The sequence below is a fragment of the Marmota marmota genome, unplaced genomic scaffold, assembly GCF_001458135.2.
Source record: "Marmota marmota marmota unplaced genomic scaffold, marMar, whole genome shotgun sequence".
Lineage (NCBI taxonomy): Eukaryota > Metazoa > Chordata > Mammalia > Rodentia > Sciuridae > Marmota > Marmota marmota.
Window position 1 is genome coordinate 372,726 of NW_026002626.1, and position 16,537 is coordinate 389,262.

At 37.9% G+C, this 16,537-nt stretch overlaps 1 pseudogene; it reads left to right on the forward strand.

The window, feature by feature from the left end:
* Window positions 1-16,204, forward strand: part of LOC107160140 — a 24,011-nt pseudogene extending 7,807 nt beyond the window's left edge.
* Window positions 16,205-16,537: the final 333 nt, after the last annotated feature.

The following is a 16,537-nucleotide window of genomic DNA, read 5'->3' on the forward strand; positions in this document are numbered from 1 at the left end:
ATTAGAAGGGAAGGGAAGAAGTCACTAAAGAGAATGAGAGTAGGCAGGTAGAATTCAAGGAAGGGGGAATAAGAAAATTGAAAAGAAATGAAAAGACAAAAGAAACAAAAAAATAGAAAATAAAGAAAGAAAAAAAGTTTTTTACAAAACTAATAATGATAATAAAAATGAAAATTAAAATTTAAAATAATAATAATAATAATAAAATAAAAAATTAAAAACATTAAAAACATTAAAAAAGTTAAAGAACAACCACAAAAAAATGAAAATGAAAGAAAAAGAAAAAAATAATAAATGCAGTCATAGAGTTCGATTAACTTCTCTTCCAGTAGGTGGAGCTGTGCCCACTGGGCCAAGCTTCTCCTCTCAATAGGTGGGAACCATTCACTGTGCAGCAGATCTTCGTCCCAGACTGGGCGGGTCTCCAATCCTGAGTGCCTAGGGCCTTTCCTTGTGTTTCCTCAAGCCAGGCCCCGCTCACCTGTGATGCTCACCACAATACTGGCTACACACCAGGTCTGCTGCTCCTGGGTGCCCTGTTTTCATGAACGTCTGTGCACACTCTCCCTGTTTGCCTTCCTCAGACCCTAAGTTTGTAGAGCTTGGGGCTGAGAACCCCCAGTGAATTTGCTTGCCCTTTGGTAGCCACGCCCCCAGTAGCTGGTGCAAGAGACCTCAGTTGTCAGCACTGGTGGGAGCAGTGGCCGGAGTTCCGTGCCCTGAGTCCCGTGCCACTCCTGATTCCCTCGGTCTGGCTATCACGCTCACAGGAGAGCTAGGAGGGGCCCTTACGGGAGAGCTGGGAGGGGCCCTTAAGGTTTCCCCGCTGTGTGGAGTGAGGTGGCTAGGGGATTACACACCTGTCGCGCTGGTTTCAATGAAGTTATCTCCTCCGCCTGTGACATCAGTTCTCTGCCATGGTGGTATCCCGTGCAAATGGTGACCGTTCGTTCCCTTTGCAGGGTGACCTATGCAACTGGTGGGTCCTGACTGTCTTTCCCAAGCCCCGTTTCAATCCTGTGGCCACTGCCTATGAAGGCTTTTACCTCTTTATGTTCAGACGGGCTGACCAGTTATTTCAGCGTGATCGTTAGTGCTGAGTCACGAGAAGCAGGCGAACTTGAATGCAGCCGATCCGGGCTCTGTGTGTGTGTTCTGAGGGGCCCAGACTCTTTGCCCCAGATCCACATCAGCTCAGCATTGCCTAGTGATCCTGAGCAAACAGCATTTAGACAATTTACGACTCCCTATGCCCGCGTAGCTGGAGAGGTCAGAGACTTGATCTCTCTGCGCCCGCCGCCATGTTGGATCTCCAAATCAGAATTTTTCAACATATAGCCATATATGTTAAATTTTATATATAAAATTAATGAAATATCAATGAGTGAAGCCTGAAAATGTCTGAAAACAAAAGGAGTCCATTACCTCTCTGTGAAGAAAAGCTAGGGTTCTAGGTGAGAAAATAGGAACCCTGAGACCAAACTAGAGGAGAAAGAGAAGGAAGTAAATCTGGAATCACCAGGACCAGTAGCATAATGGCAATTGTCAGCTCTTCAAACTTCCTTTGACCAGTGGATGTTGCCATGTATTAGTGGATCAGCTGGGAGAGCACCCAAATCCTCTCTGGTATGTTGCCCTCAGTATGGACAGAATGAAACTGGAAAGCAGATTAATTGACAGGCAAAGTCCTTGGGATTCATGACATGGCTTTTGTAGGTGTACAGAATAGTGTTATGGTTCTATAGTTACTATGGTCTGCCTGTTGAAATCAGGAAAGTCCTAACCCAGAAAATATTCATTCATGGGTAATATATTAAAACAAGTTACTTTAGGAAGTGTTTTCGTTGTTGTTGTTATTGTTGTTGTTGTTGTTGTTGTTTCAATGTTATGTGCTTTGTGGCTATCCATTGAACTGATTAAGATCAATTTAAAAAAATAATGCTTTAATTCAAAATGTGCCTTTATTACTGTATGGATTTTTAATTCCTCTGCATAGATGACTGAGAATATCATGTTGGAAAAAAATATGAAGACTATATTGTTTGAGAGAGTGCCCATTTATAAATAACCACACTTTCTTATTAACCACGCTCCATGAAGTTGAAAAACAAACAAACAAACAAACAAACAAACACACAAACAAAAAAACCCTCTTCTTTATCAGATATCAAAGAACTTGCATCATCATCCCAAAAGATGGACACTATGTGAAAAAACATTAAACAACTTAGTCTGAAATCTGATGTGGCAACAAATGATATACAGAGGCCTATGCCAAGCACCAAGATCAGACATTTCCATTTGCCTGTAGATAGGTTCCATTTTGCAAGCTCTCCTAATGAGAGAAACAGCAGAAATGTGGGAAATGTCACTTCAGAAAAGTTTTGCCAGAATCTTACCTTTGAAGGACTTAATAAAAAAGATACCCTTACTACTGTTGGTTCCCAATTTAATGGCTTTGATCAGCAGATTACACAAAAAACTCAGGGACAACAATGTGAACCAAAGAACTTAACTGGCATCAGTGCAGTGATTGTGCCAAGTGCACTCCAGAAAAAAGTGACAATGAGAGTCAAGGTTAGTAGTGACCATTCCAGAGTTGCCACAGAGCCCAACATGCCAGCCAGATCAGCAAGAGAGGCATCAGAGAGAAGGTTCTCTCATTCTTACTGTCTTGCTCCTGCAAGAGCACCCAGAACACTGCAGCCCCATCTCAGGACAACAGTTTACAAACCACCTACCCTGACCAGCAAAGTCAGAAGGACTGAGAAGAAAGCACCTTCACCTTCAGCAGCATTGCCTCCTAGTACAACTCTTACTCCCTTGAGTCATGTGGAGGAATCCATTCCAGAGGCAGACAGCAAATCATCTTGTCATTTGCAGCCAGGTGCTGAGTCTAAAAAGAACTCTGAGAAGCTTGGCCTGTCTGACATGAATCCAATGTGCCAGTGACTGAGGATAAATGGAAGAGTTACAAGACCTTGAATTTGAAATGTCACAGTTTGTGTAGGATTGTCAAAATTCAGTTTTTCTTTTTCTTGTTTTGTTTTATGGCATTATGCTTATTTTAGGAAAGAATGTTGTGACAGAACCCCTTTTGTATAGGATTACCAAAGTGTGTATTTTGCTTTAGGGCCTTGTATCCCATTTGCTAGTCATATAGAATGGTAGTGTTTTCGTTATATAGAATGATAGTGCCTCACTGGTATTGTCTTTAAATTCTGTGTTTTTGAAGTTTTGCATAAATTAAGTATTATAATTTTAAAATTTCAAATGATTTTCTTGATAAAATGATTTATGTAAATGCATCCTTAATGTATGATACTGTTCTCAACAAATAGGGGCAGTAGGGGAAAATGAGCTTTATTTTGGAGCAAACCTGGTGCTGATTCATAAAATGTTTCTGAATGCAAGTGCCTGAAAAATCCTGATTGGGTATGAATATATTTCTTACCACATAATGTTCTAGTGCATCTTTGACCACTTGTGTTATTATAGTTTGTATGTAAGCATTGGCAATTCAATTATTTTTTTAATATTTAAGTACAGGTCAAAAAACTTGCAAATTTGAATTTAATTGCATTCTACTTATCAATTTTTACATATGGTAGTCAATACAATTGTAGAAAGAAAATGCACTTCAATACTAAAAAGTTTGGAACTGTCATAGAATAAAAATTTATACAGATAAAACTAAGGGATAAAACATTATCAAAAGCATTAAAACCATCTAAAGCCAAATAACTAAACTATATAATTTAAATAATAATATATTTATATATTATACATTATGTATTACATATTATAGAATTATATCTATGTGATATCATTTCAATTATATATGATTATAGCATAATTCATATATTTTATTAATATAAATTATACTAATATAATAATATTAATATTAATAATAGAAATTATATTATTATATTACAATGATAAATGTTATAATATAAATTAATATAAATCTAAATATAGTATGTGATATATAATATATATGTTATATACATAATAAAATAATATATATTTAATTTATATATATTATTTTATTATATGTGTATATTACATATGTATTTTCTATATCATATAATTTATCTTTAATATGTATAATTCATATATATTTTATACATAAATATATAATTTATATCATATATCATTTACATAAAATATATAAAATTAATATATATTTACACATAAATATATATATATATAATTTATATATAAGAATATAAATATGTTATATATTATATAATTTATATCTAATATATGAATATATAATATATGTACATATAAATATGTATAATTTATATACATAAAATTTACATATATAAATTTATAAATATAATTTATATATATTTTATTATATGCACTTATAATAAAGTAAATATATAACATATAAATTGATAAATGTGAGAATGTTATATAAATATATTTTATTTAATTTGTATTATATAATATATATTACTATATTATATAATATGCAACATGTTTATATAATATTATATTTTAATTTATATTCTATCTTATTTGACTTTTGATGATTTTACCACATTTGATAGTTTTTAACCCCTTAGCTTTATCTGTATAAATTTTTATTTTATGACATTTTAAAACTGTTTCATAATTTTTAAAGTGGTCTTAAAAAATGCATGATTCTGAAATTTTTAATTGCAATGCATTTTCTCTTGAGATCATATGGGTTTTGTTAAAACTATTCTTTTTGGCCAGGCACAGTGATGTATGCCTGTAATCCCAGTATCTCGGGAAGCTGAGATAGGTGGATCTCAAGTACAAAGCCAGCCTTAGAAATGGCGAGGCACTTAACAACCCTGTCTCTAAATAAAATTTAGAATAGGACTGGAGATGCAGTTCAATGGTTGAGTGTCCCTGAGTTCAATCCCCAGTACCAAAAAAAAAATTCTTTTGTATGAAATGTTTTGACTTATAAATCACTTTACATACTTTTTCTACTTGGACTATCAACCAATGAAAATGTATATGTCATTAGAATTTAGCAATAATTTATTTAAGTTCATTTTGAGAGTACAGTAAGTATCATTGTTTGGAATTGGAGAGACATAGTTGCTGAATCTGTTTCATTTATAAAATACCCAGTTTTTATAAACTAATCCATTCCTGTTACTTTCTGGGTTTCATCATTTTGCCTAAAATAGGATGTAAAAGGGAGAAAAATAAAATAGTCTTCTTTGGTATGTTTGAAGTATATTGCGAGTCAATGTTTTTGTATGATCATGTTATACTTGATAAAAAATTATATATATAGGTTTTGTACACACATTATATATATGTAAATTATTTCAAGTGGCTTCTCTGAAATTGTTTCCTCTTGGAGTATGATACTCTAAGATTGTTAACTATTAACTCAGGGGTCAACACATGGGCTCATCACTTGACTATAATATGAATTTGGTTTTAGGGCATGTTGTCTTATAGTTCTCTGTAACACTAAGGACTAAGGAGAAATGAACAAATGGCATTTTTTATGCTAAAGCCATTTTTTTAGCCTTCCTTATAGAAAGTACAAGAATCATATTGGTTTTAAAACTTAAAAATAAAATCAGAGCTAACATTTATTGAGCTTATTTTGTGTATTTAGATTTTACCAAGTTGAAATTTCACAGCAATCTCTAATGGGTAAGTAAGCATTTTACAATTCCTGTGTTACAAATGAGGAAACTGAGGCTTAGCTAAGTGACATGCTTTTAATTTCCAGAGATGCAGCAAGCCAATCCAAACCTCAAATACAGGGCAGTCAAATTTTGATGAGTGCTTCTTTTTTTTTTTGGTACCACAGATTGAACTCCTAAGCACTTTGCCACTGAGCCACATCCACAATATTATTTTGTATTTTATTTAGAGACAGGGTCTCACTGAATTGCTTAGCACCTTGCTTTTGCTGAGGCTGGCTTTGAACTTGCAATCCTCCTACCACAGCCTCCCAATGGCTGACAGGCGTGCACCACTGTGGCCAGTTGGTTAGTGCTCTTAATGAATGTGATTACTAAATATTAGCAGGAAATACTTAACAATAGAAAATGCATCTTTAGATGTTTTTATTGTAAAATACACATACAATTTGCTGTTTGAACCATTTTGAAGTTTACAGTTCAGGAACACTTTGTATATTCACTTTGTTCTCCAACTATACTCAATTGTCCATTTCCAGAACTTATTCATCATCCTGTGAGAAAACTTACATACTTTTAAACTCCTTCAGTTTTAATACATGGATACAACCCAGTCAACCCTCACAAGTAGAGTTGCACTTTCATGTCCTTCCTAGGAACTTGTTCAGCTTGGAGCCTTCAGCCTGAATGTTCCAGCTTCCTGGAGGCACTGAAGCAAGTGTCTCCTGAGAAGGGGTTGCTATTTCTAGAGTGTCCAGAGCATACACAGTGCCCTGCTACTCAATAATGTGATAGAAATTGTTCATTGGAAAGTTGTCTTAGGACAGTTGGAAACAGATGTGAGTATGGGGAAAGGGCATTATGGAGATTCCTGATAGAGCTTCCAGGCCACCAGAAAACTTTGTGCAAAGCATATTGTTCACGTTTATGAGAAGTGTTTGTGGAGGGTTCTTTATGCTTACCCTACATGGACCTGTTTTACATGCTGAGAATTTCATGAGAATTTATGAGTATTTTAAAACCTCTTTTAATGTACTGTGTTGGTATGATTATATATGTAGACAATTCAGTGAATATCTGTAGTTTAGCAAAGTTCCATCCACCATCAGTATGTAGTATTACTGTCATATTCCTGGATATGGGCCACAAACAGAAATTATATAGAAATGATGATGACATCTAACCCACAGATTGAATTCACATTTTGGTAATTGCCCCCCAAATGCTGCTGTCTTCAAGCATCCCAATCCAGGATAACATGGTCTCCTTGGTCTGGTCTACTTCCATCTGGAACAGTTTTTTTGGTTTTTTCATTCATGACCTTGACACTTGAAGAGCATAGGCCAATTTGTATAATGTTGCTTACTCAGTTTAGGTTTCTGTAATATTTCTCATGATTAGAGTCAGGATATACATTTGTGTCATAAATATCAGAAATTATGTTTTATTCTTTTTGTTGTGTCATACTAGAAAATGCACAATGTTTATTTGTCCTATTTCTGGTGATGTGGTCTTTGGCCACTAGGTTAGGATAGTATCTACAAAGTTTTTCTGTTGTAAAGTTAGTAATTGAGTAGACTGTGAAATGTCCTAATTTCTACTGAATTGCTGACAGCTAGTTTGAGTCTGTTGACAGTTATTGCCTGAATCAGTTACTATTTTGATTGCCAGGTGGTGAGTCCACCACTTGTGCTTCCATATCCTATCGTAAATAAGAACCTTCCCCTCTCTATGTGTTTATTCATTTGTATCAGTTTAGGCTCCTGGGTTCTCATTTTACTTAAATAGCTGATAATATGTCATTTATTTTCATGCTGAAAATTTCCCAGATTTTGTCTGTGGGAATCTCTTTACACTGTCTTCTAGAGTCCTTTCAACATGTCTACATTTCTTTTTGGATTCTTCCTTATTTTTGGTACATCAAAGTGTTACAAGTTCACCTTGTACTTTTACCTACCCCCAATCTAGATTACATAGTTTCAAAGGAACACTGTTTTCTTTAAATGGGGAATGGTATATGGAAGCCAAGACTGGAGAAGGATTCATAGCTAACTGGGAAGTTACTGGTTTTAAGCCTATTGGTAGTCAAACTTGTACATATACATATGTATACACAAACTCATTGTTATGCACGCTCATGTAAGCATGCATTGTAAACCTTGAAAACCTTGAGTTCACACTGATATCTAATTCTTCTTCTTCATTACTTTGGGATCTCAACTATATCCCTTTCCAAATTTGTAATTCCCTTTTCTCCTGGATTGGGATGCTTGAAGACATCCCAATCTGGCTTCCATAATCCTAAATATTTTATTTGTTCCCTCAACCTCCTGACAAGGTCAACTGCTGCTTCATTCTGCCTGGTCTCAAACATGCCAAATCCAGTCCTCAGTCTTCGCTGTATTTGTCATGTCCACAGTGATGCCTGAAATGCCACTTGAAATCTAACCTCTACTACACCAGCCCAGACAACATGAACTGAATCTATAATCCCAGGGAAGTTCATGCTGAGCCCACCATTGGAATCTTAGATCCCTATAATTTGCTAGAGGGAGGCAAGAAACAAATTGACTAACTTTTGAAAATGAGCATTAATTGAATTTTGAGTTTACTAAGTAAGATTTAAAAAATTCTTTTTTAAATTACACATATTAACCAGAAATGATTAAACAAGCATGCATTTATAATATTTGTATAAATAATTTGTAAAAAATAAAGTATGATTTTACTTTTGACTCTAAGAAATTTCAAATAATATTGATACATTAGTAAGTAAACCATATATGTTATGCTGTTCTAAAATGTCTTTACAAACAGCCAGTTTAATCCTAGCACATAAGAAGAAGAAAAAGAAAAAGAATAAAATGAACTCCTATCTACCCATATAGCTCTAACATATTGTTAATGAGCAACTTACACATCCCTTCCTGATCATGGCCTATTTCTTTTCCCACCAGGGTAAACATTATTGAATGTTTGGGCTGGGGGGGTGCAAGAATTTACCCAGCATTTTTCACATACCAGCAAGCATTCTACCACTGAGCTACAAGCCCAGCACTTTTTCTATTGGATGTTGAGGCAGGTTCTAAGTTGCTCAAACTGGCCTGTTGAGATCCTCCTCAGCTCAGCTGAGATCAGCCTCAGCCTCCCAAGTAGCTGGGACTGCAGGTGTGCACCACATCACCCAGACATTATCTTGAGTATTATTTTTTTTTTGTTTTAATTTGCTATCAACTTAGTATTCATTTTTGCCTGTTTATTAACCTTTTTACAAGTGGAATCACCAGATCTTTTTTTACTTTGTACAAGGATGGAAAAAGAAACTTAGAACTCTCAATGTAAAAGCTCACCTAACTACATTGACATCTGATTAAACAGATTTTAAGTGAAGAAGCAGTACCAAAGAGAAAGAGAAATATTTCACAATGATAAGGAAGCCCATTCTCTAGGAAGAATTTCACAATTCTAAACACTGTTTCAAAATATGTAAGGCAAGAAGAGACAACTAAAATGAAAATATGGTATAAATCCACAGTATGGGAGTTGCTGAGTATACCTTTAAACAGAAAGTTTGTAAAAACAGTATGAAGAGTACAGTTAAAATCTTGACCTACTTGAGATACATAGAACACTTTAAGCAGGGACACAATTTCTATTTCGCTTAAACCCACATGGAAAATCTACCAAAACAGACAGTAAATAGACCACAAAAAAAGCCTCAAAATATTTCAGAGAATTTAAATAACTCAAAATACACCCTATAACCTCAGGAGAAATATCCAGAAGTTAATAACAAAAGATGACTAGAAGCTCCTCAAATTTGTCTCAATGCCTAGAAATTAAACAGAACATACTTCTAAATAACCCAAGGATCGAAGAAGAAATAAACATTAGAAAATATTTTAAACTGATAATGAAGAGTTGCCAAATGAAAAAGTATGGGCTGCAGTTAAACCAACATTTAGAGGGAAATTTATAGCCTTACCTATACTTCCTATAAAAATTATGAATTGGGGCTCAGTGGTAGTGCACTTGTCTATCATGTGTGAGGCACTGGGTTCAATTCTGAGCACCACATAAAAATAAATAAAGGTATTGTGTCCATACACAACTAAAAAAACTCAAGAAGCAAATGTAGATGGACAAGCAAGAGTGTCAATCACTGCAAGACAAAGTTAAAAGAAAAACAAAACTAAAAGCTGATTCTTTAAAGAGATTAATAAAATTGATAAACCACTAGTAAGAGTAATCCATAAAAGGGGGAAAATAACCTCAGGAATGAAAACATATTGCTAGAAAACCCACAAACATTAAAAATATATGAAGAACTTAATATCAAGTTGAATAAGAATGAAATTAAAGCCAAAAATTTAAACTAAAGCAAGCCCAGAGTTTCCACTGATTGGTAGAATTCCATCAGTTAGTTAGTTACACATTTTTTGGTGGTCTTGATGGTTGAACTCAGGGGCTAAGTAAGTCAAACAGTTATTTAAAAGCTTTCCATGGAGAAAATGTAAAGACTTATAGTGGAATCTTTTCAAACATTTAAGGAAGAAATTACCCCATTATACAAGTTCTTTAAAAAAAAAAAGAAAATGCTTCCCAACTCTAAGTCTGTTCTTACCTTGATAAATAAACTTGACAAAAATATCAAATATATAGAAAATAAATTAGCAATATATAACAGTGAGAAGACGTCTCTATGGTGTACAAAAGTGTCTTAACATTTGGAATACCAATTGTATTTCACAATTTTTTAAGGAATAAAATATATCAATAGATCCAAGTTTTCAAAAGAATTGGGTAAAATTCAACAGCTAAACCCACCCCCCAAAAAGGGAAAAAAAGGACTTTCCTAATAGGGATACAGTCTAGTTTTCAGCAGGCTGCCTTGTAGTAAAATATTGAGTTTGGCCCCTGAGATCTGTAATCAACAAGGATGCCCCTAATTACTACTTCTATTCAACATTGTACAGAACTAGAAATTGTAACAAAACAATAAGGCAAGGAAAAGAAATGAAAGATGCAAAGACTTTTCTGTTTGCAAATTTATCTTTATGAAAAACCCAAAGGAATTTGTAAACTATTAGAATTAGTGAATAATTTTGCAAAAAAAGAGATTGCTTAAAATTCAGCATTCAAAGTCCCTAACATTTATATTTTAATACAAACAAGAAAATGAAATTTGTGAAATGATAATGTTTAAAATAACATCAAAACATCAAATAACTAGGAAATCTAAGCAGAGATGTGTAGAGAAGAGATTAAAAGATTCTACACTGAAATATAAAAAAAATATTCTTGGTACAAAGAACTAAATAAGTGGAAGAATATACCATTTTGAGAATTAGAAGATTCAGTATTATGAAGATTGCATTTCTCTTCCAATTTTTTTATGCATTCAACCCAATCCTATTTATTCTTGTTAATATTTTACAGATATGTTCTAAGATGCTTTGATATAGACTATTTCAGGATCCTCAGAAGGACTGATGTTTTGAACTCTCTCTTAGCAGCTTAGTTAACTTGCCACAGGTTGTACAGCTAGTAGGAGAAGATAGCACCTGAAGCACCTCTGTGTTATACATTATTTCTTACTGTATTCTTTCTTCCCTCTTATATTAGTCCTGTTCTTGCTGGGCACATTTCTTCCTTCTAACATCTCCGCACTTGGTAAATGTGCTATAGGATCTAACTCACCTGAAACCCAAATTCCATGTCCCATTTTTCTTTCTTTGTAACATGCTCTATACTACAGAATTTGTATTCATCTAAATAAATACCTTGAATTTAAAGTTGGAAAAAATTTTTCCTTACAAAACTGAAGTTTGCAGGCTGATTATCAACTGTCACTTTGTCCCTAGTCTTCTTTTTTAAGTATTGCTATTTGAGGTTCACTCTGGAAATGTGACCTAAGTATTTAAGTGACTCTTAGTGGTTCTAGATGGTCCCAGGAATTAAGACTCCATCTGGAGAAAGCCCTAAATTATTTGGGATCCTGTGAGATTTCATGTGACAAAAACAAACATTTTTCTGGCACTAAGGATCTGGATAGTTTGTCTTAGCCACAAATCTTTGGGGGAATCCATTGAATAGTTCTTTTCCTTCTCACCTCTCTTTTAAGCTAAGTTTAATGTTAAAGGGGGATTTTAATTTTAATTTTATTATTATAATTATTATTGTTACAGTACTGGGTATTAAACCCTGGGCCAACAACATGCTAGAAAAGCCCTGAGCTCTATCTCCAGGCCAAAGGCAGATGTTTTTTGTTTTTTTTTTTTAAACTCAACCTTATTTGGGCTAAGCTAAAGTCTGAAAAAATTCCTCATAAAATATGTCCAGTGCAATGCAAGCTTTCCACAATTTTAACAGTTTCCCTTGGAATCACATCAAAGATAAAGATTACAATTGAAATATATTGTATAATAATAATTGAACATGTAATTTGAGAGGAATATTGTAACATAATTTGAGAAGAATGTAGATATACCTATTAGCCATGGTGGCAAAACACTAAGGATTTGTTCAAGAAATGTTGAAGAACTACAGGATTTTAGTGAACTATTGTGAATATGGAATTGAGGATGGTGAAGCTAGAGTTGGACAAGATTTAAAAAAAAAAAAGAGCCATAATCTGGAAACTAGGTCATGTGATAAACAGGATGCCTCACCTAAGAGGAAATTTGAGGGACATACAGTAGTCTCAAACATTGGAAGTTAAAAGGGATTAAAATGTTTGCACTTTGTGGGACTTTAATTGAAAACACTCCTGAAGGCTGGGATGTGTTTCAATGGTAGAGAACTTTCCTTGCATGCTGAGGCCCTGGGTTTGAGCTCCAGTGTAGAGACCAAGAAAGGAAGGAAGGAGGGAAGGAAGGGAGGGAGGGAGGAGGGAAGAGAGTCAAAGAGAGAAAGAGAGAAAGGGAAGGAGGGAGGGAGAAAGGGGGGAAGAAAAAAAGGGAAGGAAGGAAGGAAGGGAAGGAAAAAGGGCAGGAAAAGAAAATAATAATGAACACCAATTAAAGTGTCTTCTGCTAACCTACGTATTAACTATCCAATACAGGAACTCAAACCCTTGAATGACTATTTAAATTAGTTAAAATCCTACAAAATTAAATTTCAGTTCCTCAGACACACCACTTATTTCAAGAGCTCAGTAACAACATGGGTTGGTGGCTATCATACCTGATAGTAAAGTGCACAAACTATACATTTCATTCATGGCAGAAAGGTCTATTGGACAGTGCTGATAAAGAGGAAGCATCACATCAAGGTACTCATATTGTGGATGTGTTAAAGAATATTCAATAAAATTCAATACCATTCATGTTAAAAAAATTAGCAAATTGTGACCTACAAGAGGACATCCTGGAACCCAAAGAGGACCTTCTTACCAAGCCAGTCAAATCAGCAGCATCTCATTCATGATGTTGGCAAAATAGCATCATTTAGAAAATAGCCTCTTTGCTGTGTATATACAAAAAAGCATCTTAATCACTTTAAAATTCCCAACTCTTGTGTACAAATCTGGATTGATTATCAATCCAATGTTACAAATAGAAAAAAAAAAAACAGGAAAACTAGTACATCAAATGCATATTGGCACAGCATTAAAAAAACAGACTGGAAATTCTTCCATGAAACAAAGCCAAGCTAGGGGTGTGTTAACACAGTGAAACTGCTTTGTTGACTAACTGCTCAACAGGGATCAAACTAGACTTCTGAAATTCATGAGGAATTTTCTAAATTTTTTTGACTGTGGTCTGCCTTTAGCTCATTATGCACATATGTGAATATACTTTTTTAAATTTAACTATATTTTGTTCACTTTTTTGTTGCAATAGTTCATAAACACTGATTTAAAAAAATATTTGTTTTCAGTCAGCGCTGCGTGCAGGGCTTGCAGCTGCAGAGCGCTCAGCTTGCTGAGCTGCGGTCATCACTTGAGCAGAGGCGCCAGGACCGACTGCCTCCCGCTCATGGGGGCCCCCGGCAGCGTGAGACCTGGAGCCCTGCGCCACCCCACCCCCAACACACACAATCATGTCTGTCTGATGTTGCTTCTTTTTCAGAGATTATGGCAGTTCCAAGAGGAAATCAGGTGCTGACACCAATGCCGAGCCCATGATCCTGGAACAGTATGTGGTCATGTCCAACTATAAGAAGCAAGAGAACTCAGAGCGAAGCCTCCAGGCTGGAGAGGTGGAAGAACGAGAGCGATATAAAATCATGCAGATTTTAAAATGTCTTGGTAAGAAGCAGGGTGGAGATTGGCATTCTGTCTTTCCAAGGGGGATACTGAAGCCCAGAAAGTATGGTGGTTTGATAGCACATCTGAGGAGCAGAGCTGGGTCCCTGACACCTAACTAGAGGCCCAGAATGGGACACCTCCAAGATTGGGGAAATGTCCAAGAGACAAAAGGCCCATCTGTGGCTCCTGGATCACCGGTGGACCCTGGGCAGGATGGTCAACAGGCAGCACAGCTGAGAAGAGAAGTATGTCACCGTTCAACCGTATGTCAGGCAAAGCAAGGACGAGATTGGCTTTGAGAAGTGTGTCACCATGGAGGTTATCCAGAAGAATTTGGAGGGCTGGTGGTATATCAGATACCTGGTCAAAGAGGGCTGGGCACCAGCATCCTACCCAAAGAAGGCCAAGGATGACCTGCCAACCTGGAAAAAGAATCTGGCAGGCCCCTTGGAGATCACTGGGAACATCATGGAGATCAGCCACCTGTTAAACAAGAAGAGGTCTGGGGACAAGGAGGTGAAGGCCCTGAAGTCTCTTTGCTAAAAAGGAGATTAGCCTTCCCATCCTGTGCAATGCTTCCAATGGCAGTGCCCTCAGTGTCCCCGAGAGGACCGTCTCCAAACTGGCCCAGGGTTCTCCAGCTGTAGCCAGGATTGCCCCACAGAGGGCCCAAATCAGCTCCCCAAACCTAAGGACAAGACCTCCACCATGCCAAGAATCCAGCTTCGGGTTTCAGCTGCCGAAGCCACCAGAGCCCCCTTCTGTCGAGGTGGAGTACTACACCATTGCAAAGTTCCAATCATGCATCTCTGAAGTGATCAGCTTCCACTGTGGATTGAATGCAGAGGTCATTGACAAGAACTCAGGCTGGTGGTAAGTGCAGATCTGTGAGAAGGAGGGCTGGGCCTCCGCATCCTACATCAATAAGCAAAAGAAGCCCAACTTGAGCAGCCGCAGGAGCACATTGACAAGGCCCAAGGTCCTGCCACCAGTACCCCTCAGTAAGCCCAAGGAGACCAACAAGAGCCAGGGACCTGTGGGTGACAACAAGAGCCAGGATTCCCTTTTGAAGCTCAAGTAAGAGGAGCCTGAGTATGATACCCCCACCTTTGGCTTTGACTCCGAGCCAGAGCTGAGTAAGGAGCCCACAGAGGACAGAGGCTCAGGAGACCAGAAGCCTGCCCAGCCCTGTAGACCCTCACATGCCTCCTCCCTGCAGTGGGCCTGCTTCAAGGTGGGCGAGTCTTCAGAAGATGTGGCCTAGAGAATGAGGGCTTTTGGTCATATGGAGAGGACACCCTGTCAACCAGAGGCTCCTCTGGGGACAGTGACTCCCCAGGGGGCTCCTCACTGTCCCTTGCCAAGAAAAACTCCCCCAAGTCAGGCTCCCCCAAGTCATCATCGCTCCTAAAGCTCAAGACAGAGAAGAATGCCCAGACAGAACTGGGGAAGAACCACTCCTTGGCCTCCTTTTCCTCATCCATCAGCATCAACACCACCTGCTCCTCATCCTCCTCCTCTTCCTCCTTCTTGTCAAAGAACAGGGGTGACCTGAAGCCATGCTTTGCGTAGGATGCAGGCATTCATGGCACTCCCAAGGTTGGGGCCAAGAAGGACACTGATATGAGGGCTGGGCTGACCTCCTGTGCCCAGACCAAGCCATCTGTCCAGCCTAAGCCCTTCCTGAACCTGGCAGAGTCACAGAGTCAAGAGAAGATGGACATCAGAACTTTAGGGTGCCAACTGAGACCCACAGGCCAGCTCCAGGGGAAGGGGGGGGCCCTCAGGAGTCCTAAGAATGAGGATTCAGAGCTTACCCCACACATAGCCCCTGAAGGGCCCAATGAGGGGGGCCAGGAGAGGCTCAGCCAACATCATCACCCTCCTGGCCACCACTCTCCCATGTATCCATAAGATGGAGTGGGAAGGGCCAGCCACCTTCTTTGTGACATGTAGTGCCTACCAGAAGATCCAGGACTCAGAGATCAGTTTCCCTGCCATCGTGGAGGTGCAGGTGCTGGAGAATCAGGAGAGTGATTGGTGGTATGTGAGGTTTGGGGAGCTGGAAGGCTGGGCCCCTTCCCACTACTTGGTGCCTGATGAGAATGAGCAGCCTAACACCCCTGGAAAAGAGCAGGATGTGCTAAAGAGCAGGCAGAATGAAGGCAAGTCAGACAGCCTGGAGAAGATCAATAGATGGGTACAGGCACTCAACACTGTCAACCAGAGGGGAAGGACAACATTAAACTCTACAGATGTGGTAACTGAAAGATGGCCTGCCTCCCAGCTATTGCCTGTAAGGTAGGATACATTGAATAGGGAAGGGAATGACCTGGAACCCAGACATGAGAAAGCTGGGACCTACAGTGCAACTTGGTGACTTCATTGATGGACTACATGTCATTTGGGACAGGCCAACTGGAAAACCCCAATTGTGCCTTTGCTGCAAATCTGGAAAAGATGTGGTCATAGGGGGGCCTCCAGCATCCTGCCTGTTTGGCTGTTTTGGTGGCTACCATGTTGCCACCAGAGGTAGCCCTTATTTTGTCCTTATCCATGTTTGTGGATCATGCTGTTTCCTAGGGATTGCCACCACCCACCATGGCTGGGTGCATGTGAAGACCCCACAGGCCCTGGG